Source organism: Ceratotherium simum, chromosome 21, assembly GCF_057802395.1.
Source record: "Ceratotherium simum simum isolate JZ-2026a chromosome 21, ASM5780239v1, whole genome shotgun sequence".
Taxonomy (NCBI): Eukaryota; Metazoa; Chordata; class Mammalia; order Perissodactyla; family Rhinocerotidae; genus Ceratotherium; species Ceratotherium simum.
In genome coordinates this window covers 43,158,903-43,185,105 of record NC_141920.1, presented here as the reverse complement: position 1 = coordinate 43,185,105, position 26,203 = coordinate 43,158,903, and the positions used below count along the sequence as shown (strand labels likewise).

Sequence of the window (26,203 nt, the reverse complement as noted above, 5' to 3'; positions counted from 1 at the left end):
AACACGATACAGTTAGACTAACAGTTTTTTCGGCATAATGTCTGCAATTAGGCCAGGGCTCTACGAACCATTAAAAAGGGGGAAATACTCATGAGTCTCTTGAGGGAGTGTGTTCACATTCTTAATATCCAAAGTTCTCTCCTGTATAGAATATTTTTGGCTTCTCTGCTCCATGCCTCTGAGTTTCATGCAAGGCGAATATTAACGATTTTTGTTATTCAATTTACTTAAAGTAACATGCAGAAGAGTAATTTGCAAGTCAACTATTAATAATGATTTTTGATACTCAGTTCACGAGAGATGATGACAGTAGGACCACAATTGATTTAATAGGTTTGTGTGAACCTTGAAGTCAAGACCACAGGAAAAAATACCTCACGACAACTCAGACTGCTGTTAGTTCTATGTGTCTCATCAAGGCCACCAAAATGTGGGTTTTCTCAGGGGAAGCCTGGGTTGGGCATCTGAAGTATGAGAGATTACATTGTTGGTCAGCTCGGGCTTGCCTCTTAACCAGAGTATGAGAAAAATGTTTATGTAATGTGATGTAGGTTGGGGTCCCACAGAAGCCAACCCCAAGTTGTAAGTAGTTTATTTGGAAAGTGACCACAGGAAGCCTCAGGAGGGCAGGCGAGGAGTGAGACAAGGAAAGGAAGGAAGTTACGTTAGTTCGGGTCCTCCAAGAAAGACAGGATTAGACACGCAAGAGATCAATTGGGGAAACCACCTGTGAGGTGAAAATGCAGATGGAGCCGTGGGTCTCACTCCTGTGGAGGAGGGAGAAGGGAGAGGGTTGGGTGGGAATGATCTTAGACTGCAGTGCAGTTCTCATAAATGTTTGGCAAAGTCGGTGGCAGGTCCTTGAGCCAAAATCAGCAGTCAGAGGAGCCTGGGATCTCCCAAGCTTGGGCCTGCCTCAGTACCCTGCTGTGCTGAGATACGGGCAGTGCACAGCCCACAGGAAGCACCGATGCGGATCCACCACGGTGATGGATTTCAGAGCACATTAGCAGGACATGGGTCATTCACACTGCCTGTAGTCAGAGTTCTGATAGGTGCATTTTCATGGGCACCACAGAAGTCAATTCAGAGTGGGAGGGTGGCGTTAATATGCACATTACAGGCATGGGCAAATAGAGCTTAAAACTACGGGTGAACTCTGGGAGATAGTGTTGAACTCACCTCAGACGTGTCACATCGAAGGAGTGAGGAAGCTGGGGTATATGTTGTATCTGGGTTATTCCCTAGACATTAACTCCCCAGCACTTTCCATCCTGCCCTGCCTTCAGCCAAGCCTACTCCTAAAGCCACAGAAGGCCCTCAGGAAGAGAGTCCAAGGTGCTTGCTAGGAAGTAGGAAACTGTCTGCTGGCACAGAAGGGTGAGCACTGAAGGGATGTGGGCGGAGCATCTGAAGTGTCCTGGGTATCCCCACTGAGAAAGGGGAACAGACTGTGCAAGCATTACATTATCTGCCATGGGCGTATCAGGGTGACTGAACATCCTGCACGTCTTCATCCCGGCAGGGTCAGCCGGGGACTCTGGGCAGTGCGTACTGGTCACTCTCCCAGGTGAATGGAGCCAGCAGAGTTCAGAGCCATGGCTCCAGTCACAGTGAGGCGACTGTCAGCATCCAGTCCTTCATAATGTGCAAAGTCACTGGGCAACTGGCCCCAAAGAATAAAGTATGGGGAGAAAGGCTCCCAAATTAATGCCTTTCACAGGGTCTGTCCAGGAGGGCACATACACACCAGACACACATCATCAATGGATCCCAGATCTAATTCAGGCCAAGCCTAAACACAACCTAATACAGCATTCCAAACGTCCACGACCAAATTATTGGAGGTGGTAAATGAGGTGGTACATGGTACAAATTATTGGAGGAGGTATACATGAGATATATACATGAGGTATATATCTTTTATATATAAATATCTTTATCTTTAGGTATATATATATCTCTTTAGGTATATTTATATCTCAGTTTGAGGACTGTTCAAAAACAGGCTATGGCCAAATTTGTCCTGGGAGCCATAGATTGCCAATCCTTGCTCTAAACTATAAAAGTTATTTTTAAACACTCTGGTCTATAAAAACTAAACAAAAAGGAAGGGATTTCTGGTGCAGGATGCAGGCAGCAACTTGGAATATTTTGTACCTGCCGTGACTGATGATCTAAGGGTCTTCATAGAGTAGGACCTGGCAGAGTCTACATTTAAAGCCCCACATAGAAAGAGTGGGGGCGGTTGGTGAGCACCATCCTCAGGGGTCAGCATGCTTCTATTCTAATTAGCATGTTGATACTGGTTCGATACAAGGTTGCCACAAGGGAAGCCATATTGTAGAAAAGAAACTATATTGTAACTTTGGATGACCTCTGACTAACTCTGGACTTTATGGCGCCTCCCAGCTGCTAATTTGATTACTTTGTTCTTTTGAGTTCCTTAGGAATGTGATGACCCCCAGGCAGACAGTCTATGCTGATAGCCATCATCAATGACAACTGAAAGATCAGGGTATAGGGCGCTGCTCCAGTCTCTGATGTATATCAAGTAAAACAAAAGACTGCCAAGAACTAAGACCAGATGGATGCCCCCACCCTGAGACCAGATGCCTCCACCCAGTAATCAGATGGATGCCCCAGCCTGGGACCAGATGCCTCCCCCACTCAGAGACCAGCCCTCTATATAACTGGCCTGTAGTCTTTGTTCTGTAAGATGGTTCTTTGAGACATTAGTTGGCCATCTACCCCCTTGCTAGCAAGCTGTAATAAACTTCCCTTTCCTTTCCACCATGTTTCCTCTCAACGATTGGCTTTTGCCTCGCTGCAAGCAGATCGTGTCCTTTGTGCGGTAACAATGTCAATGGAAAAGTTAGAAGCCATAGTCCAGAGACCAAGGTGCCAAAGACTTAACCTTGACAGTCATTTTGTCTTCCTTGTTAGTTTCTCTTTAGTGAGATCAGCAGCAAAACTGCTAAAAGATCTGCGTTCTTGTCTTCAGAGGCAGCAAAGAAAAAGAGGGCTGAGATGACTGTCTCCCTCCGCCTCCAGTCTCAGACAGGGGCCCCCAGACAGAACCGGTAAGGGCAGGACCAAAGCAGGGAGGGAAGGTTGAGCCTCGGGAGTCAGCCAAGAAGGGAAGAAGACCGGTGAAGACTGCGCTTCAGAGATGACCCTGAGGGCTGTGCAGTGAGAAGATGGATTTCTCTCTAGCGCCAGAAATGAGTCTAGATCTGACTCGAAGACCGTGAAGAGAACAGACCACTCGAAAATTCTATAGCTCAAAGCGTGGCACCCTGAACAGAGAAGGCCTAGGGTCTCTCTCTCTGGAAATGAGAGTCACGATGAAACAAATTCTGCACTTGTACAATACTTAAGGAGTTTTGTTGTCATTATACTCCATTAACTTTCTGAGGCTACTCTTTTGGAAAATTGCTTTTGCTTACATGCTTTAAGATGGGGGAAACACTCTTTTGGAAAGCTGCAGAAGGTTTGAATGGATTCAAGAGGTTTTCAAAAGCACTTCAAGCCATTCTAGACAGCACATGTGTTGACATAAGTCCTGGAGAACTCACTTCATAATATCTTCAAGTTTGGTCCCACAGATGCTCTTCCCTTTTTCCACTCTGGACAGGGCTGGAGGAAATAAAAATGAAAGCAGGTCAGATCCTGAGGTTGGCATTTTCCCAGCACCCAGGGGCTTTGGTATGGAAATGACTTTCATTTAAAATTAAAAGAAGAAGAGAGAGACCTGGCTGAGAACACACCTGGGTTACTGAGATACCACATGATAAACAAATGGCAAGTAATAGGATATCCTGGAGTATATGAGGAAGCCATTTGGCATAAAACTAATTCAGCCTTGCCTTGTTTTTCCAAAAGGGCCTGACATGGCCATTGAGCATGCATTGTACATCTACTTTAAGCATTTACTATGTCCCAAAGACAAGAACAAATGCCCTTAAGATAAAGATGTAACTTCCCCCCCGTTGGCATTTCCTTAAGGATAAGCATCTCTCTCTAGGCTAGGAATTGATTATTGCACTCACCCTTTGACCACCCAGCTTGAGACAACAGACCTGCTACCTGCTGTGTCCATCAATCACTGTGCCAACAGGCAATCTCATGACTATTGTACAAGGGGCATTGCAATCATATGTGATACGTGCTCTTTGATGGTATATAACCAGTCTGTACACCCCAATTCTTTGGTGCCCTTCCTTCCTTAGGGAAGGAAGGCCCTGGGCTATATGGTCCTCAAATGTGGCTCATAATAAACTCACCCCAATTTTGATTTATAAATTGGTTATGGATAATTTGTGTTGACACACATTTGTTGGAACTCTACCTACAGTCTCTAAGCTTTGAGCTTAGTCTGAGGGATGACTTGGGTCATCTTCATCCAGGGAGATGATCAGTGAGGAGAAGTATCAGGAGAGAGGGATGTCACACCTTCCCAGCGTGGCTTCCTGTTCTTTCCCAACAACAATAGGAACGTCCAGGGCATGAAACATCTGTATTAAATTAGAAGTTCTAACACAATGTTAAAAGCCAAATATAAATGTTTCAAGTCAACCTCTGTTGGTTATTATTCATTTCACTGTCAATTAGTGAATTGAAATGATTCATTTCCATTAATGTATGTGAATAATTCAGAGATGTTGTCCCCAAGTCGAACTCTCTCTAGTCTTTGCCCTTCTCTGTCCTTCCTCCTTTTTTCTGATTCAGTTGTAGTTTAAGTGCTGCTGTCAGAAGCCACCCTATTTTAAACATAAAGGGATTGACTACAGGGAAGTAGGTGCTTACAAAACCGTTGAGGGGACAACAGGAGGGCTCTCAGCAGATTTTCCAGGAATGACTCCCAAAACAGGCCTCCCAAAGGAGCTGCTGCCTCCGCCATGGTCGGGAAGCCACAAACCCTAACTCTGGCTCCCAGGCCACACAGGCTCTGAAATGATCTGGGGTCAGGAAGCTACCATCACACCATTAGCTCCAGGAACCTGTCACCTCAGCTATGACCCATCCTGATAAATGGGGTCCTCATGCCCTACCTTCTGAGGGACCAGGATCTCTGCTGCCACAGCTGGAGGCAAACTACAGTCTGCTATGACCACACTTCCCTGCAGAAACAAGAGGAAAAGAAGGAGCAGGACAGTCTCCATCTCACTGCTGCCTTCCAACCGCAGATGTCCCCTGCAGGTAAATTGGTTCCCTACGGTGCAAGGGAGTCTGGCAAATGTAGGCTTTATCTCTCCAACCTCCAGCATTAAGGTTATCCAGGGGTGGATGGAGTGGAGTGGGCCAAACTGGAAAGTCTGCTCCACCTTTCTTTCTTGCTTAATGATATTTTCATTTAGAAACTTCTTTCACACTAAAGTAGAAATGACTGATGGCAGTCAAAGTGTTACTCTTTCCAAGTAGATCTATAAGAACTGAAAATAAAAAATGGTATGAGACTTTTTATTAAGTGAAAAAACTGCAAGCTTCAAGATATTTATAAAATTATATCATATTAGAAAAATTATGTGTGTGTATATATGTGTGTGTTTGTGCATGTGTGCACATATACACACATACACATGTACAAAAATGTATGTTTATGTAAGAACTATGTGCATGTATTCACATATATAAATAAAAGTATAACACAGAAAAGTTCTGTTACTGCACAAAGGGCATGATCTGCTGGCCATGAGACAAAAGCCAATCGTCAAGAGGCAAGATGGTGGCAGAGAAAGGGCAATTTATCACAGCTTGCTAGCAAGGGAGAATATGGCCGACTAATGTCCAAAAGAACCGTCTTACAGAACAAAGACTACAGGCCAGTTATATAGGGGATTGGTCTCCGAGTGGGGAAGGCATCTGGTCTCAGGGTGGGGACATCCATCTGCTCTCCGGGTGGAGGCATTCATCTGGTCTTAGTTCCTGTCAGTATTTTGTTTAACTGGATGTGCATCAGAGACTGGAGCAACACCCTATACCCTGATCTTTCAGTTGTCATTGATGATGGCTATCAGCATAGACTCTCTGCCCGGGGGTCATCACATTCCTAAGAAACTCAAAAGAACAAAGTTATCAACTTATAGCGGCTGGGAGGGGCCATAAAATCCACAGAGCATGTCTGGGTTAGTTTGTCAGAGGTCATTCAAAGTTAGACTAGGGTTTCTTTTCTACAACATGGCTTCCCTTATGTCAACCATGTGTTGAGCCTGTATCAATTCTAGAAGGATATACACTCCACCCATTAACAACGATTAACTCTGGATGCAGGAATAAGGGACGATGTGAGGGAGAAACTTGCAATTTTTATAGATTTGCAGTGTCTGAAAGTTTTATAAAGAATCTGTATGACTTTTTGTGATATTTTAATATTAAAAAGTCTTGAAACCATATCATCTGGGAAGAGTCATGCCAAGGTCTTCTGGGGTGCTGATCTGTGTTGTGGTTACATGGGTATCTATATATGTAAAAATCCATTACACTGTACACATACGATTTGCGTAGTTTACTGTGCGTGAGTTATTGTTCAATAAAACAAAGTTTAAAACTAACAAACAACTTAAGTGAAATAGATAAGGTATAACAATCTCAGACATTTGCAAGATATGAGAGAATACACGGCAGCCACACCTACATAGTGTCAAGTGATGTGGCCTTAGGGAAGGTATTTAACTCCTCTGAAACACAGTTTTACTCATCTATAAATGAGTATGGTAACAGTCACTATCTCAGTATTATAGTGAGAACTGAATGAGTTAATTTATTTGAAATACCATGTGCCTGGCACATAAAAAGACACATTAGTAATTATGGAGAAAGTCATTATTCTTATCAGTTGGAGTAAGTGTATTAGTTTTCTAGGGCTACCCTAACAAATTACCACAAACTGGGTGGCTTAAAACAACCGAAACTTATTTTCTCACAGTTTAAGAGTCCAGAAATCCAAAATCAAGGTGTCAGCAGGGTTGGTTCCTCCTGGAGATGTTGAGGGAATCTGTTCCATGCCACTCTTCTGGTGTTGCCGGCATTCCTTGGCTTGTAGACTGTTAAATTAATTAAACAAGGAGGCCATTAGACTGAAGTGGCTCTAACGCTTTGGTGGTCTACGGAAGCAAACTAAAACCTAAGCCTATAAGTGTCTCCAGGTTAAGAAATGGAAACGAGGAGCCAGCCTGGTAACATAGTGGTTAAGTTTGCACACTCTGCTTCAGCAACCTGGGGTTTGCGGGTTCGGATCCCAGGCACGGACCTACACCGCTCGTCAAGCCATGCTGTGGCAGCGTCCCATGTACAAAATAGAAGAAGATTGGCACAGATGTTAGCTCAGTGCCAATCTTCCTCACCAAAAGTTTAAAAAAACAGAAATGGAAACATAAGGATAACCAATTGCAAAGAGCCAACATGGGCTTTAAATAATTCCCTTTCTTTGCTTCTGTACCTTCTCTATATAAAGTTTTTCCCCTGGCTCTTATACTTGGAGTGCTCCTAACCGCTTCTGGTTTGTTGCTGCCTGATTGGAATCAATGTTTGCTCAAATAAACTCTTCAAATTTTTAATATGCCTCAGTTTATCTTTCAACAAGACGCATTGCTCCAATCTCTGCCTCCCTCTTTACACAGATGTCTTCCTTGTGTGTATGTCTCCCCGTGTGTCCTCTCCTGATCTTAGAAGGACCCCAGTTATTGGATTTAGGACCCACTTTAATCCAGTATGATCTCATCTTGACTAATTACACCTGAAAAGACCCTATTTCCAAATAAGGTCACACTCTGAGGTTCCAGGTGGGCCTGAATTTGGGGCTGACGCTATTCAACCCACTGCAGTCAGGCATCTTCATTCAGCTCTAATGCTCGTAGATACTTTAAGGGCAAGGGAGGAGTGGGGGGCGCATCTCATTCTCCCAAGAGGCAGCCAGAAATCAGAATCCCTGATCACTTGATATCTGTAGACTTCTAGTTTATTGTTTTTAATAAAAAATAAAGTGCCAGCGAAGATAAATCACAAAACTTCTGTGGGTATGATCCAGCCTTCTATCTTGACAGCAATATCATTTTGCATAAATAAAATAGAAACTTTTCACCACAATCCATAATAAATATTATGAATCTCCCAAGTCTTGTGTAAACTCTCTTTGTTTCCCTCAGTTATAATAGCCAAGACTGGCCTCTGTGATACTTGAGGTTGCTTTTTAAATGTGCCACTAGAGGGAGAAAAGGTTGTGTGTTTGTTTTTGAAGTGCGTGTTGCAGGATAATGAGGTTTTCTCTGTGCGATTACTGCAAGTCTGAGCTCCGTGTGTGTGATTGCAGAGTAATTTTGTCTGAATGTTGATGATGCACACTGCACTGCAGATCATGGTGAACTGGTATTAATCACAAGCTGTGTTCCTATTAAAAGCATATTGTTTGGAAGGAGATGGGAATCTATACCAATTCAAATGCTTTCTTTAATCACTGAAGTTCAAATGTTGTCTTTAAAATTGGACTTTTGCAAAGTGAGATTGGGCATTGCATGATACACAGAATGGCTTCTAAAAACAACGGTGATGTGGTAATTTGAGACAGAAGATGCAATGGAAAGGCTTCAAGATTTGCTCTTTGAAGACCAAAGTGTGACCTCTCAGCTTTGTTTTTATGCAGATTTGGGTGTCATGTAGCTAAGCAGAGTGATCCAGCCCTGAGAAAAATAATAGCAATAATGGTTAACACCTAAGTGGTACTCATTCTATACCAGTGCTTTACATACATATATTAACTCATTTAACCTTCACAACAACCTTATAAGGTAGATATCCTATTATTATCCTCATTTTACAGATGAGGAAACTGAGGCCCATGTTCACAAAGTCAGCAAGTACCAAAGCTGGCTGCAGGTTCTGGACTCTTAACCATGATGCCATGCAGCCTTTCAAGGTGAACTTACATGGTCCAAACTCCTACCCAGATGCTTTAATAATGTACCACCACATCATTATACACCTATTGGAATGACTGAAATTGAAAGAAACAAAAACAAAGATCGATGATGCTAAGTGCTGAGGAGGATGTGGAGCAACTGGAACTCTCATACGCTCTTGGTGAGAATGCACAATGATTCAGCCTCTTGGAAAGCAATTTGGCTATTTCTCTTATAAAGTTAAATGTACAATTACCACAAGATGCAGAAATCCTACTCTTAGGCACTCACTCAAGAAAAATAAAAACTATGTCCACACAAAAACCCACACATGAATATTTATAGTTGCTTTCTTCATATTTACCCTGTAGGGGAGCAGAATTTACTACCCCAAAATGTGTCTCTTTGGCTTGATTATTTTTAAGAACAAAAGACTCAGGAAGAAACTTTGACTTTCCTCCTAACTGCCTAGAAGAATTTAAGATAGAAGGCCTGTTTCGGGAAGGAGCCATCATCACAGATAACTATAGTATAATATGAACTAGGTGTGGTAGACAGGGAGGAATCTAAGAAGACTCATTTGATCAAAGTCCTCTCCATGTCTCACTGTCTTTGCAAGGTATGGCAAACATTTGTTTACGAAACATTTGCTTTCCCATCTGCATGTGAATTGCCTTCCTCCCCTTTGAAGTCCCAAACCACTACACCCAACATCCTTTTTCGTCTTTAGCCTAAAATGGTATTTAAGGTGGTAGCTTTAGCCATTTTAGAGAGTTACTCAGTTTTCCTTGGGTTTCTTCCATTTGGGGCCGGCCCCATGGCTTAGCGGTTAAGTGCGCATGCTCCGCTACTGGCAGCCCGGGGTTCGGATCCCAGGTGTGCACTGACTCACTGCTTCTCCGACCATGCTGAGGCCACGTCCCACATAGAGCAACTCCAAGGATGTGCAACTATGACATACAACTATCTACTGGGGCTTTGCAGAAAAAAAAGGAGGAAGATTGACAATAGATGTTAGCTCAGAGCTGGTCTTCCTCAGCAAAAAGAGGAAGATTAGCATGGATGTTAGCTCAGGGCTGATCTTCCTCATAAAAAATAAATAAATATAAAAAAAATAAATGATATTTAAAAAAAAAGAAGGGATGGCGGTTTGGGGAAGGTGGAGGGGACTGACCTGGTGGAGAGCTGGGATCTCATCCCTTTAAAAAAAAAAACAAAAACAAAAAAAACCTTTGGTTTATTTTCTGCTATTATTCCATCTCATATCAATTTAATTCTTAGACCAGCCAGAAGAACCTAGAAGGGTAGAGGAAAATTCCTTCTTCCTCTACAACCCAAAACTAGAAACAATTCAAATGTCCCTCAATTGCTGAATGGAGAAACTATTGTGTATCCACACAAAGGAATACTACTCAGCAACGAAAAGGAATGGACTTCTGCAAAAATATGGATGAATCTCACATGAATTATGATAAATGAAACAAGCCAGACTCAAAAGCCTACACTCTATATGAGTTTATTTATATGACATTCTGGAAAAGATAAAATAATAAGAATAGAAAGTGATCAGTGATTGCAAAGAGCTGGGGTAGGGGAAGAACTGACTATAAAAGGACAGCTTGAGGGAATTTTGGGGGGTGATGGAACTAGTCTATGTCTTAATTGCATTGGGAGTGACACAACCGTATGTGTTTGTCCAAACTCATAGAACCATACACTAGAAAGCGTGAATTTTACTGTATGTAAATTAAAAAGTGAAAATCAATATAAACAATGAGGGTAGGATCTGAACTCAGGCTTTCTGATTACAATACATCGCCTTTTCCAATATGTCCTAGATGTATAAACTTGGGAAAGCAACTTAACATTTCTTTGCACCACTTTTCTCATCTGCAAAATGGAGATAGTAATATCTACATCACAGGGTTGCTAAAAGATCATGTAAGAGTCAGTGTCCAGTCAGAAAACAAAAGCCACATAAAGTTTTTTAACAGAGAGAATGTAATTACCTGGGTATTGGAGGGAAGCAAACGGAAACACTGAGGCAGTAACTGCAGGAAGCAGCTACACTCTTAGGGTTAGGGGACAAAGGGAAGAAATCAGAGTTCTGATAGAACCTAGAAACTAGGAGAAGGAGCCCCATGGAGCTAGCACCCTGGCCTACCTACCACCCAGCTGCTGCTGGTCCTTCTAAGGGGATATGAAGCTGGTTCTAGGGGAGCAGAATGAATCTGAAAACTAGAGCTAACAGATGCCACTGGGGAAGCACCGGGGCTGGGGCCATGCTGACATGGAGAACAGCAAGAGAGGAATAGGAAGTCCCCTCCCCCACCCTGCTAAGCCCCACTTCCAGCCTTCTAATCCCCCTTAGGGCCTCTTATTGGTAGAACTTACCAGGAATCCAGCTGACAAAGAGCCATGGGGTTCACATGGCTCAGTATCCAAAGGTGGAGTGTAGAAGGATGGGTTAGGAGCAGAGAACCTAATAACTGTCAGAGACATATAGTCAGCATCCATTCCTTCATTTCCCAGATATTTGTTGACGATCAGGTACTCAGCTGGGCAAGGCTCCCATCTTTTTTTTTTTTTTTTTTTTGTGAGGAAGACCAGCCCTGAGCTAACATCCGACGCCAATCCTCCTCGTTTGTTTTTTGTTGTTTTTTTTTTTTGCTGAGGAAGACTGGCCCTGGGCTAACATCTGTGCCCATCTTCCTCTACTTTATATGGGATGCCGCCACAGCGTGGCTTAACAGGCAGTGCGTCGGCTCGCGCCTGGGACCTGAACCGGCGAATCCTGGGCCACTGCAGCGGAGTACGTGCACTTAACCACTTGCGCCACTGGGCCAGCCCCAACAAGGCTCCCATCTTTAAGGAGTTAAAACTAAATAAGAAAAAATAGAGGAAGCCAAGATGGATCTTGGTGCGTATATTAGATTGGGTATTGCAATCAGATATATGACTGTTTCTATTGTAGTCAGATATAGGACTGTTTCTGTGGGGAAGTCATCTCCCCCAGGTGTCAGTTCCTTGTCAGATCATGACTAAAGCTAGAACATCATCGCTCTGCATGACATTGAGACTCTGGCTCTCTTCCCAGGAAAAGAAAGTACTCTGCATGCCCTCCTGACAACCTGGGTCACTCTATGAGAAGGGCAGGGTCTGATCATCTGAGTTGTCTTGAAGGAGTTCTACATAGGGCTGTTGGCCCAATAATTCTTCTTGACTAAATTTCTCTGGGACTGAAAGTGGTCAGGTCTCTCCTGGATCCTCCCTAGTTCCTAAAAAAAAAAAAAAAACAAGTCTAAAAATCATAGATCCCACTTTAGAATGAAGATGAAGTCCAGTCACCTTTTGCCTACTGCATGTGCAGATATTATGTAGCAGTCTTTGTTAAATGTATTAATTTGACTCAGTGACCCAGCTTCAGGGGTATTTTGATCACTCTAGCTGGCTTATTACTAAGTGTAGGCAAATGTCTTCTGACTTCTGCTAAAGCAAGACCTAGTTCCCCATCCCAGTGTTAAAGAACAAGAATTCAACCAAGTCAATTTGCAGATCTAATTGGCTTTATTCAGTGATTTGTGAATCTGGCAGGATCCCATCCAACAAATAGATAGGAGCCTCAAGGAGTTGTACAAGATGGCAGGTTTTTATAGGCAGAAACTGAGCAGGACAGAAAAGTTATTAGCCAAAGAGAAGAAAGGATTGTTGAGGCCAGGTTACCTTCCCTTAGAGGAAGGCAGGGGGTCTTCTTGAGACAGGCAGGAAGCTAGATATGAGCTGGGAGCAAGCTCACTCCACCAGGTGCAGCAGCCTAATTGCCGGGCAGCAGCTCTTCAGACATGCAGCACTGCCCCCACCCTGACCAAAAGTAGCCCCAAGCCTCATTATACCCTCATTTGCATTGTGGTTTTGACCCCCACTGTGGGGGATCACCGCCATGACAGTTCTGGAGATGCCTATGTAAGGGAAAAATCTCCCCTTCCCGACATGAAGGTGGAGACAATGCCCCGATTGGCACACATTCCGAGACCCTCACCCATCCCCGGACCAACATTCCAAAACCACTGCCCACCGGTCTCAAATTCTTTTGTGTCTGTGGACCAAGAACCTGAGACCCCAGTGCACCAATCTGACCGGTGCCGATAACACTCCCATGCACATACCTCACTAGTGCTGACCAGAAAATTCCAGACTGCTTGGTTTAAAATCCCACACCTGGGAAAGGCTGACACTGCACTTAAGTTAGGTATTAAGCCTGGGAGGGCTTAACATAAGTGACTCTATTTGGGGCTTGTTTCTTTTTAGCACCAGTAAGTTGCCTTCCGATTGAAGCCCATCTCAGTCTCTGCTCCTAGAGAACCTAACCTAAGACATCAATTATTCCTAAAAGTTCTGAAAGCAAATCCTTATAGGTGGCCCCAAAACAGGTGCAGTCACTACCTGCTGCTGATGGGTTCCCTTCCACAATGAGAACACTACTCTCCACACCAAGAATGACCTCACCAGATACGCTCAGAGTTTACCATCCACAGGGACCTGGGTTCTGTGCAGGAAAGTGAAGGGTGGGGTAGCAGAACAGAGTGCGTGGGCATCCTGGAAGGGCTAAACAGGCCCCCATTCTGTGTGAAGTGCTGCAGTCCTTGGTGGCCCAGGAATTGATATCAACCCAACACATTAAGTCCAATCAAACTAGTCACGTCCTTGTGTCAAAGCCAAAGACTTAATGTCAAGGGATGCTTGAGTCTACGTGCTCAACCTTACTCCAAGTTCAGCTTTTGCAGCATAGAGTCTTTCTTCTTTGTGATTCTGAGTTAACACTCTGTAGGGGAAAGAACACGAATTTTGAAGCTAGTTCTGGCAAAAATTGTGGCTTACAAATCACTTAACTTCTGTGTGCTTCAATGTTCTCATATATAAAATAAGACAATAATACCCTTATCACACAGTCCTTGTGAAAATTACAATCAATATGTATAAAACAACCAACATGAGGCCTGGTTCCTTTTAAGTGGCAGCACTGTGGGTTCTTATTAAGGGGCAGCAACTACTTTAACTGCAAGCATTGTCTTTACTGCTTCTTTGTCAATTTTACCTATTTCGTTGTCATGAAAATGAGTGCAAATGTAGACAATACTACTGGCCTACAGTACAAGGACACTTTGCTAATACCCTCTGCCACGTGGGACTTCATCCATCTTATGTTGCTTCTTCTTCCTCCCCTCATCTTTCCTCATCCTTTTCCATCCCTCTTCTGTCTCCTTCTCTCTTCCCTTTTTCACCCTTCTTTCCCTGAGCTCTATTCCAATGTTGATAGAAAGATGGGCTAATCCAACTTTTTGGATCCAATAAAACCATCACAGATCTGCCCCTTATGAATTCAACTTGTGAAAGATGCTGTCCACATCCCCCTGTATCCCCTTGGCACTCACCTTTTCTGTGCATGCACTACAAACAGCTGGGACGCCCTATGGGCTTTTTCTGGCATGCTCAGTCCACCCACAGGACTGTGCTAGGGACAGACCCAGGAGCAGCTCTCAGCCAAAAAGAAATGAGAGTTGGAGGATAAATGCCCCAGTTTCCTTGCCTCTTGGATATATCAATTCTGAGGCATGATCTCCAGTCTCCCAGACATCCACAGCAGGACTGAGCCCCAGTCACCTACCAGGGAAGCAACCTGATTATTAACACCCCTTGGGTTGGTTCCTCTCTTTCCATCTTACTTTCCACTCCTCTGCCGGTGGATTCAAATCCTTATGTCAGGCTCTGCTTGGAGGGAGGTGGACAATTCAACATAAGACATCACCCCAACCCACCTAACATCTTCAACCTCAGGGTGGTCCCTCACTGTCATGATCTAAGCGTCAAAAACCAGGAAGCCCTCTAGAAAGAGAAGAGATGTAGTGGAGATCTGCTACAGGATACCTACTACCAATTTTCTTTGTTTGTTTCAAATAGAAAATATGATTATGGTCATAACTCACTGGATATTACTAAATCTTTCTAGCTCTTGCTTCCACAGGCATTTGTCACCTAGCATTCTCTCTTTATGACTTAACCATAACAGTTTTCCCATTTCTTGAAAGACACAGCAACAGTTCTGTGAACAATGAAGACAACACTGGCTGATAGGGGAGATATATTAGGGGTACCAAGAACTCACCAACAAAGAGTTATTAAAATATCTCCCTGGTTCAGTTAAGAAAGAAAACCAACAAATTGTTCCATTTCAGCTGATGTGAGGCAGGCAGGTCAGGGGAGGAAAGAAGAGATTCATTAAAGACAGTCTCATTTTCTACTCCCTAGCTCTGTAGCAATTAGATGTCAACCACGGACACCGATTCTTCATTTAGTCCCTTACGTATTTATCTCCAGCTAACATTCTTGCCTGAAATTGGAAAGCTGAGAGAGGTAAATTTTTTCCCTCGGGAAACTTACATTTAAGTGACAGCCAAACATTCCTCATGATAAAAATAAGGCCCAAAGCTTCAGCACTGGGTACACATTGTTTTCAATTCATCCAGACCCTTAATATTAGCAGAAGCTTAAGGATATAGTGAGCAAGGACTTCTACTAGATGTGTTCATTGTGAATTTTTAAGATTTCTATTTTAAAAATACAGAAAACTTACAAAAGGTGAAGAAAGATCACTCATAATTCCCCCCACATAAAAATGTATATCAAATAAGAAATAAAATTAACTCCTCTCTCTCACCCCTCCAATCACCCCGTGTTCAATAAGAACTGGTCCTCCAAGATAAGCTCTCTCTCATTTATATGTATGTGCATGTGTGTGTGTGAATTATTGCAAATTATAGTTTAATCCTTTGCACATTTACAATACATACTAATCTATTAAAGATTTTGACATGTCCTTTGTAGGGGAGGAAGAAATTTTCCTCTACCCTTCTAGGTTCTTCTGGCTGGTCTAAGAATTAAATTGACATGAGACAGAATAACAAGAGAAAATCAAACAAGTTTAATAACATGTATGCATGAGAGAAACCCAAGAAAACTGTAACTCGCCAAAATGGCCAAAACTACCACCTTAAACACCATCCTCAGCTAAAGACAAAGGAGGATGTTGGGGAGAGTGGTTTGGGACTTCAAAGGGGAGGAAGGCAACTTACACGGAGATGGAAAAGCAAATGTTTGGTAAACAAATAGGTCTTCTATCTTAAATTCTGTAAGGCAGTTAGGGAGAAGGTCAAAGTTTCTCCCTGAGTCTTTTGTTCTTAAAAATAATAAAGCCAAAGAGACACATTTGGGGTACCAAATTCTGCTTCCCTACACCTGCAAGCCAAATTTTTTTTATTCCATCTAACACAGTGATCCCAAATTTCTTCGATCATAGAATTCTCTGAGAATGTCCATTACTCTACTAGAAAACATACCCTTGAAATACACTTAGGGAAGCACTCATTTAAAACCTCCGGGAGTTCAACTAAAGTTAGAGGAGAAGTCCCCTTGAGCCATCTGAGTTAGAGAAAGGAGACACTGAGAAAGCCTCAGGGCTGAATACTGAAGAGAAAATGTCGCTAAAAATGCACAAAGAACAATTCACAAATGAGCTGCTGGAGGCCCCTGTGGTATTCCGAGGCGTCTGAGAAGCACCTGGTGTCCTCCCCTACAGCCAGGGCGGAGCGGTGGGTGAGAAGAATGCCAACTGGATCTTCTGTCAGAGCTTCTTTAGAAGATGAAAATCAAAAGGGAGCAGAATATGCCACCCCGAAATACATCTCTTTGGCATAAGGATTCTTTTGAGCCAATTATTTTGAGAAATTCTGAAACAGAGTAGAAATTACCCTTTTGTAAGGGAAATTTACATTAGAAAGGGGGCCTGTACCAGGTAGAGAGCTATGACCAGAGACAACTTTTCACCAGAGGGACTTATCTGCCTGGCAGGGCAACCTTTGTTTACCAAACATTTCCCCTTGTCCTCTTCCCACTTTGAGGCCTCAGACCCCTATCCCTTTCCTTAGCTCAGGCTGGTATATAAGTCTCAATCATCTGGCCTCCTTTTGAATCTCATATCTTTGTGGGGCTTCTGTATATACATAATAAAAATTGAGATTTTTTTCTTCCTGTTAATCTGTCTTTTATCACAGGGGCATCTCAGCCAAGAACTCAGAAGAATAGAAGGAATTATTTTTCCTTCCCTACAGAATAATTATGGAAAGCAAAAACAAAACAAGATCAGAAGAAAGACAAGAAAGAAGGAAGGATGGGAGGGAGGGTAGGAAGGAAGAAGGAAGGAGCTAGGTGCCCAAAGCACAGCATATCCCTCAGATCCGTTGCATGGATGAGAGACTGAGAATGTGCTAGTCCTTTCTAGCACAAAGTCCAGCCCTAAGCATCAGAGTGACATTGAAATCCTTTGTGAGAAGGAGACTACATTCTTTCAAACAAGACTCTGTGGAACCGAAGGTTTGGTTGCCTTAAAAATTCACATAAAGCTGATTGTCTGCTCTCCAAGTTTTTTTTTTTTTCTTTTGTGAGGAAGATTAACCCTGAGCTAACATCCTTTGCCAATCCTCCTCTTTTTGCTGAGGAAGACTGGCCCTGGGCTAACATCTGTGCCCACCTTCCTCTACTTTATATGGGACGACGCCACAGCACGGCTTGACAAACCGTGTGTTGGTTCGTGCCCAGGATCCGAACCTGCGAACCCCGGACCTCCGAGGCGGAGCACTCAAAGTTAACCCCTACACCACTGGGCCGGGGCTCCCCCACTTCTCTCACCCCCGTCTCCAAGTTTTTAAAAGACTGATACTGGCTCACGGCAAAGACTGTTAACAATGATGCCTTGGGTATTAAAAAAATCAACTTGTTTCTCAGCCTTTTGTGACAAGTGGAAAAAGTTTTAATAGCGTGATTCAATGTGAGCCCAAGATGTGCTTGTGTCTAATTTTGAGTAATAATAATAGCTAACATTTATGTAGCACTTACTGTGGCCAGGCTCTGGGGAAAGAACTCCCATGAATTATCTCATTCAATCCTCAAAATAGCCCTGTGGGTGAATACTAGATTAATAGATAAAGAAACAAATAAAAAGGGTTTACTGACTTGCCTGAGGTCACACAAATGAGACCACCAGGCCTTGAACCCAGGCAGTCTGATTGTGGACTCTCCTTCCCAGTCTACACTGCCTGCCAGGGTGTCAGTTCTCCTCCCTGGCAGCTGAATGCTGAGTGAGAGGCTGGATCTTGCTGGGCCATCAAAGCCCTGCTGGTGTATCCCATGCCAAGCCCAGAGCTGCCTTCTCTACCTTTGTTCACGTCTAGATTTCCTTGTTTTGCTATTGGTCATTGTGCTTCCCTCAGCTTCCCTACAAATGTGACATTTAAAAAATCATAATGTGGTGCCGGCCCATGGCTTAGCCGTTAAGTACACGCGCTCTGCTACTGGTGGCCTGGGTTCGGATCCCGGGTGCGCACCAACGCACCGCTTGTCCGGCCATGCTGAGGCCACGTCCTACATACAGCAACTAGAAGGATGTGCAGCTATGACATACAACTATCTTCTGGGGTCTTAGGGAGAAAAAGGGGAAAAAAAAAAAGGAGGAGGATTGGCAATAGATGTTAGCTCAGGGCCAGTCTTCCTCAGCAAAAAGAGGAGGATTGGCATGGATGTTAGCTCAGGGCTGATCCTCCTCACAAAAAAAAAAAAAAAAAAAATCATAATGTTATTGACTGGCCCCGGAATTAAAAGGAATTTTTTTTTGTACCTTAGTCAAAGATAGCAAGGGAGGCTAACATGGGCCTAAAGGTCCAACATGGTGAGGAGTGGAGTGAACCACTTGGTTGTTCAGGGTGAAGGATGAGGGCTGAGGATGAAGTGAGAAAGTGTGAAAAGCTGGGTGGTTACCAAAGGATCAAGTGGGGATAAAGATCTCTGTCTCTCGGGTCTTGGGCTGGCATTCCCAAGTCAACGAGAGGATGGTGAAGAACCTGCATTATTTATGTTTTTATCCTCGCCTGAGTCTACCCCTAGTTTTTCTAGTTGGTGAGGCGGGAGACGGAAGAAGGGAGGGAGACAGAGGAGAGAAATAGAGATGCATAGTTCAAAGCTGGCAGTAGTAAGCTCCCAGAGGCTGAGCAGAACAGATCAATGTGCTCCAGCCTGCCTCAGCTCTCTTTAGTCCACCCACACGGGCACATTCACCTAGGCTCTCTTTAACACCAGACACTTAAGAAAGAAAAACTATTAGTCACGTGGGCAAAAGTAAAAAAAGAAATGGCACCATCCGGTCCCCTCTTCTTCCCTCATGGCCCAAGGGTGGAAGTTACTCCTGGCTCAGCTATGTCCACCTTGAGAGGGAAGAGGGCATGAGGCCCCTGGCTCCTCCTGCTTCAGGGCTGGCCTCTCAGGGTTCCATCTTCCCCAGACCAGAGAGGGCTGTCATTCCAGCCCAGCAATCCCAGGGCACAGCCTGCTCCCCAAGGCTGCCCATGCCTTCAGGTCCGGCCTCTCCCAGGGCTGAGCTATGAAGTGGTGGAGGCTTTCTCACAGGTTCATCTCCTCCTAAGACCCAGAGAGTAGAAGGGCTTGGACTGTCATGGCTGAATCCTCTTCTTCCTTAGGGAACAAGTTTGATAGAACAGAAAATTATTTTGGTTGGATTCTAATGACCAATATTAGAAAGATACATTTTCATTTATGATGCTTTTTGAGCCAATATACTCATTATCAGAAAACTGACCATTAGTTCATATACTTATATATAATTATTGTTTTTAAAGAAAAGTAAACCATGTATACAGGAAAGTTCCATACACAGGCCAAGGCCTCCTTCACCTTCCTTCATCTGTTTTACCACCCAGGGTTAGGGAATAACATGTTTAATTTAAGAAATAACTGCTGGGGCCGGCCCAGTGGCGCAAGTGGTTAAGTGCGCGTGCTCTGCTTCGGCAGCCTGGGGTTGGCAGGTTCGGATCCCGGGCGCGCACCAACGAACTGCCTGTTAAGCCATGCTGTGGCGGCGTCCCATATAAAGTAGAGGAAGATGGGCACAGATGTTAGCTCAGGACCAATCTTCCTCGAGAAAAAAGGGGAGGATTGGCATCAGATGTTAGCTCAGGGCTGGTCCTCCTCACACACACACAAAATAACTGCCATGGGAGGGACTGGTCTTCATTCGGGAAAATACCTCAAGGCGTCTCTGAGTGAGAATGAGGGCGCTCCACAGCAGGGCCAGGCTAAGGCAGATGAACAGATTGCTCCAGGATGGTTCTGCACGTAAAACAGGAAAAATCTGGAGGATCTGGGGGCAGCCTGAGGAGTAGGGAAGACACAAGTGCAGTCTTCAGAGGGGGACAGACAGGCTGAGTGAGGACGGCAGGGGAATATACAAGGGAAGTCAGCTGGTGAGAAAGTCCCTGTGGAGGCTCATTTCTGAATCTGGATTGTCTAACATTTACCTTAAAGGTATCTGCCAGGTTTTTATTCATCTGTGTAACAGACGTACGCTGTGTGCCTTTTGTGGGCCAAGGAGTTCAAGAGTGAAGGAGACCAAGTCCTTGCTTCAAGGAGCTTACTTGCTAATGCTGTCAGTAAATGCAGTTATCCTGCTGGTACCAATACACCTTTAGTAAAAGGCACACGGTTGTTTTGTGTCATTTCCCCAACAGCCGAACAGGAGGCAGAACTCAAGTGCAAGGAAATATTTGGGAGTTGATCCCAGAAAATGCCCATAAAGAGAAAAATAAAAGAAGGAAGAGATAGCGACCAATAAAGGGTAGTTGCCAAGTCCAATGTGTGTCTGTTTTCCACACCGCCAAGCAGTTAACTCGATTCTGAGACTATCTATCTAGAGATAACATCAGGCCCCACAAGTTAAGGGCTCAGTCCCACAAGACTGCCTCTTTCCCACTTCAGACACCATTCACAAGCCCAGGTTGTCACCTGTGTTTTGACTACCGGCTATAGATCAGTTCCCGCAACCTTCTCCTTGGGTTTGATTCATTTGCTAGAGCAGCTCACAGAATTCAGAGACTCCTTTTACTTACTATATTACAGGTTTATTACAAAAGAATATAACTCAGGAACAGCCAGATGGAAGAGATGCATAGACCAAGTTATTTGGGAAGGGAAGCAGAGTTTCCATACCCTCTCTGGGCCACCACTCTCCCCAAATCTCCACATGTTCACCAACCCAGAAGGTCTCTGAACCCTACCCCTTTGGGTTCTTATGGAGGCTCCATTACATAGGTATGATGGATTAAATCATTGGCCATTGGGATTAAACTCAATCTCCAGCCCCTCTCTCTTCCCCAGAAGTGGGGTGAGGGTAAGGGGAAGCTGAAAGTTCCAACCCTCTAATCACATGGTTGATCCCCCTGGCAACCAGCCCCTAGGTAACCTAACCTAGGTTGGTGCTGATAGTTAGCAATTCACAAGCCTAATCATGGCTTCAAGTTCTTCCAGGAGCCAGCCCCCTGCCTGCATTCTCAGCCTCAGCTCCCCCGTCTCTATCCCCAGCTCTGTTGCCTCACAGGCAATCACTTTAGCAGATATTTGCCATTTCTAACATGGATTATGCTGTGTTACAATTCCAAGCTTTTGTTCATGCTATTTCCTCTGCCTGAAATACCCTTCCCACATATCTAATTAAGTCTTTGTCAAGACTCGGCTCAAGGATCACCTCCTTGGTAAGTATTTTCTGGTTCTCCCAAGAAAAACTAACCATTCCAGTCTTTGTTCCTTCTCCAGATGTCCATCTTAGCACCTGTAATACTTTGTTGCTCTCACTCATTTCACAAGATTGCCCATGCCTATTACATGTGTTTAAAAAAAAGAAACAATCAGGCCCAAAATGGAGTCACTTGCCCCCAGGACAGCAAACCAAGACTTAATTGCAGTCTCGACCCCTCCCAGGAGTGTGACCTTTAATCGGTCATCTGGAATTTTCTGATCTACACTGGTGAGATAATCTGCATGATAGATGCCCCCACCCTTCCCTCAAAGGAAGGTGACCTTGCCTGAAATAATCCTTTCTTTTGTTCATGACTTCCTTGTCTCACTCTCCTTCTGCCTGTAAAAGCCTTCCATTTGTACAACTCTTCAGAGCTCCCTTCTATTTGCTAGACGGGTTGTTTCCCAGTTTATGAATCATTTACTAAAGCCAATTAGAGCTTTAAATTTACTTGGTTGAATTTTGTTTTGTTTTGTTTCTACATCTATTGCCAATCTTCCTCTCTTTTCTTGAGGAAGATTAGCCCTGAGCTAACATCTGTGCCAATCTTCCTCTATTTTGTACGTGGGTTGCCACCACAGCATGGCTCACAAGTGGTGTAGGTCTACGCCTGGGATCTGAACCCGAGAACCTGGACTGCTGAAGCGGAATGCACCAAACTCAACCACCACACCACTGGGCCGGTCCCTGAATTTTGGTTTTTTAACAAATGGAAACTCCTTGAGTTTGAGGGCCCTTACCTACCCCTGAATACCTAGTGGGTGATACCAGGTGTAACACAAGATAGGGACTAATAAATATTTGATGAGTAAGTACAGGTGAGTGTGTGAGAGAGTTAGTGAATAAGAAAATTCATGCAGATGGCTAGTGAGAAATAAAGTGGGAACAGTAGCTTGCACCCAAATTGTGTAGAGCATTTCTTAGCCTTCTTTGCCCTTAGATGTGGTTGTGTGATTAATTTCTAACCAATAGGATATAAGTAAAAATATTGCCTGCAACTTCCAGGAAACATCCTTAAAGGGCAGAGGCATGTCCTTCTTTGCCTTTTCTCCTTCCTGCTGGCTAGAATATGGATGGGTGTGATGGATGGAGTTCTTGTTGTTATTTAAGATCAGTGCTGTCCAGTGGAGATACAGTGCAAGCTGCAAGTGAGAGCCACACACACAATTTTAAATTTTCTAGTAGCCACATTTTAAAAAGTAGGAAGAAACAGGAAAATTAAATTTTAATAATATATTTCTTTTGTCATACTAAGCCCTTGAAATCTCAATTAGGACTGGCCACGTTTCAACAGAGCACCTGTGCTATAGCTGCCACATTGGACAGCACAGTTTTACACCGTGAGAAACAAGCCATGCTTTAAAAATGCCTGAGCAAAGTAGAAACAGCCTGAGTCCCTGAATATTGTGGAGCTGCCCTACCAGCACTGAGTAGTTTATCTACAGGTTCCATTTACATTAGAGAGGAAAAGACTTGTATCTTCTTTAAACCATTGTTATTTTTGGTTTTCTGCCACGTGTAGCAGAATCGAATTCTAATTTATCACTATACTGTGTCTTACCCTATGTCCCCACTCAGCGCCTAGCCCTGATATGAAGCAAGCATGCTAAGGGAAGTGACTGTGCTGTGCTGAGCAGGAAGGATGCCACAGACATGGTATATTGGAGACCCACATAAAAGTTTTGTTTGGCCTTCCCAGTGTTTGCTCAACATTTAAAAATCAGCAATTTTGCATAAAAATCCAGACTTTCAGCTTCTCTCAAAATATCAGATGAACTGGCAATGTTGAGCCAGCCATAATTGGCTGAGGGGGAGGTCCAAGTGGCCTCTTCAGATATGGCCTGTGTTCTCCATTTGCTACAGTCCTCTTCTCTCCTTTACTTTTCTTTTTTTTTTTTTTGGTGAGGAAGATCAGCCCTGAGCTAATGTTTGTTGCCAATCTTCCTCTTTATGCTGAGGAAGATTGGCCCTGAGCTAACATTGTGCCCATCCTCCTCTATTTTGTATTTGGGATGCCGCCACAGCATGGCTTGATGACTGGTGTGTAGGTCTGCTCCCGAGATCCAAACCTGTGAACCACGGGCCGCTGAAGCAGAGCGTGTGAACTTAACCACTATGCCACCGGGCCACACTCTCCTTTTCTTAAGACCATGGGTATACCTCACTCGAAGTTTAGTAGATGCTGGCTGTGACCTGGTCCAGTGTCCCATCCTCCACCTTCCATAAGTACTACAGTTCACAGCTATCTCCTTCTTCCAATCGTTATTCTCAGTCATATGGGAACTGCCTCCTAGGAGTTCCCATCCCCAGGGAAGGAACTACCCTTTGGGGAGGAACTGCCCCTCCCCAAATGGGCAGCTCCTAGCTAATGATTGACTGATGTAGGTGTACAAAAGGTTGACCTCCTTGCCTCAAGGTGGGTCCAACTCTATGGTACAATTTATGCTGCAGAGCTCCCTGTGGTATCAGGCTGAAGCTCCGCTCAAGCTGAGGCCATATCCTTTCTCAGCTTCTTCCCCTATTCTATCCTGGTCACCTCACTCTCTCTCCTGAGGTGCTCCTGCAACAAAGCAAGTGCATCAAAATTCCCATAGCAGGCTCAGCTTCTAGGGAAGAAGTCCCTTGTAAAACTTTGAGTTTTCAATTCCTGGATTAGAGGGAGAACTGAAAGGTGCTGCAATAGTTAAAATTGACCTTCTCCACCAAGCAGGGCTGTAGTAGCTGGCCAGAAGAGGCATGCTTCAAGTAGTCACAGTCAATCTTCAGAGATCAATACAGAATGTCAGATTGATGGGTATCATAAGGGACCCAGAATGCTTTCCTGCAGTGGCCTGAGAGAATTATTTTTCTGAGAAAGCACAGGATTCTTTGTACTATACACCACGGGCTTACTTATCTCCTAATTATTGCTTACCCTGACCTGGGTGTCCTTCCTCTGTCATTAGCTAGGTAAACAACTCGTCCACAGTCAACACTATGAAACCAATATGATCCCCACTGCTGCCAAGAAGGGCCAGCACGTGGGGGTGCCTTCCTCAACGTTGGCCCTAGTAGAAAAGCTTAGTTTCCGGGCACAGGATGGCTAGCTCATTATTTTAGACTAATTAGGTAATGCTCCATGTTCATACTCTGCTGGAAATGACTGAATCTCTAAAGAGCATGCATATGGCATTCATGAAGTTTCTAAGAGAACCTACTGAGAGGAATGTCATTGGCTGAGAGCCTCCAGCTGCTGCAAATTCAAATCCACTCAGTGTTCATGCAGAGGCCATGCTGCTGCCAACAAATGATTAAACATGGTGCGGGCACTAGAGCCAGGTCATTTCTGCCAGGACTTTCCTAACAACCCTTGCTCTGAGGCTCCCCATTGGCCTGGCTGCGACTTTCTCAGAGCTGCACTGCAGTCAGAGGCTCATCCTATCTAATCCCACCCCTCCCTTAAAGGCATTAAATCTCTTGCAAGTTCCATTCCATCTTGGCATCTGCTTCTCATAGGACCCAAGTTGACATATTGAATTTGAGCCCTGAGGTCTGATTTGTGAAGCTGTGGGTAAAAAACAAAGATCAAGTACAAGTAAGACATTACAATGGAATCCAAAGTAGCAATGCTTAAAATTATGGCAAACATTTGTTAATTGGCATGGAAAGATGTTCATGATAAAGTAAATCGAGAAATTACAGAACAGTATAGTATGTATTCAAAATTTGTTTTTAGAAAATGCATATATTTTTCAAAGGCTCTACATCAAAATGTTAAAAGACTCATTGGCAAGAGTCTTTGTTTTTGTCTTTTTTGCACATTTGCATTTTAATATTTCCCTCAATAAAAATTGTTTCAGCCTGGAGGAGGAGTACCTTAGAGCAGAGAGCACTTTGGGAAGATCATGCTGGCGTGTGATTCCATAGAGCCCCAGGGCTGCCCATGCCATGTGAGCAGCAAGGGCCTGCAGAGGAAGGGAACTTGGAATCAAGGGAGCGCAATGACCTGGGGGAAGGACCCAGGGGGAGCGCATGAGAGGTCTCTCTCCCTTGTCAAAGTAGGGATCAGTTCAATTCCTATTCCCACCACACCGCCTATCTGATTCCCATGTCTTTCTATTAGGTCCCCATAGATCTGGCTATTCATTCAACCAGGATTATTGAGGCTTACTCTTAGCTAGGCCTTCTGTTAAGTTCTGAGGATTCTGGGATGTGACAGGCGCCAACAGTTGCCTCTCAATGCTCATTCTCTCCTTTTCCTTGTAGAGAAAATCTCAATTTTGTTCAGGGAAGCCACATGTCTGCTTACAAACCACATGTCCCCACTCCTTGCAGCTAGGAAGGGGCTGGCTCGATTCGCAGGCAGCTTTCTGCTTCACACTTCACCCTTCCTCATCTCTGGAAAGTAGACAGGATACTGGAGAGGAACAGCCTTGGGATCATGAAATGAGCACAAGGGACAAAGACTATATACTAAAGATGTTGGAGCAAAAATCTTGAAAGAATCAGTCATGGCGGCATTAACAAATCATTGGAATGAACTCCAGACATCCTGTTATGTGAGAAAAACAAACCTAATCTGTTTAAACCACTGTTTAGGTGGTTTCTGTAACTTGCAGCTCAACACAATCCT

General features: G+C 44.0%; 1 pseudogene; it reads left to right on the top strand.

The window, feature by feature from the left end:
- The first annotated feature begins 5,045 nt into the window (after nucleotides 1–5,045).
- The window catches only part of LOC101401418 (large ribosomal subunit protein uL10 pseudogene), a 49,119-nt pseudogene continuing 27,961 nt past the window's right edge, over nucleotides 5,046–26,203 (top strand).